Source organism: Corvus brachyrhynchos, unplaced genomic scaffold, assembly GCF_000691975.1.
Source record: "Corvus brachyrhynchos isolate BGI_N302 unplaced genomic scaffold, ASM69197v1 scaffold101, whole genome shotgun sequence".
Lineage (NCBI taxonomy): Eukaryota > Metazoa > Chordata > Aves > Passeriformes > Corvidae > Corvus > Corvus brachyrhynchos.
In genome coordinates, this window is record NW_008237239.1 from 15,717,905 (window position 1) to 15,718,176 (window position 272).

The window sequence follows — 272 nt, forward strand, 5'->3', positions numbered from 1 at the left end:
GCCCGAGTGACGCGCAGCCCGGCGCGCTGCTCCGTCCGCACACATTTCCAATCTCATGGCTCATAAACTATTAGCAAAGGGATTTCATTATTCACCTTCCGTATCTTACAAAGGAGAAAGGGGGAAAAAAAAGGAAAAACAAAACCCCAAACCAACAAAACGCGCTCCTGGTAACAGCAAGACCGGCCGGGTTTAAATCCCAGCGCCTGCCCAGCCCCGGGGCTCTGGGGTCGGCTCGGGGCTGGCGGCCGCGGGAGCTCCACCGGGTTCCT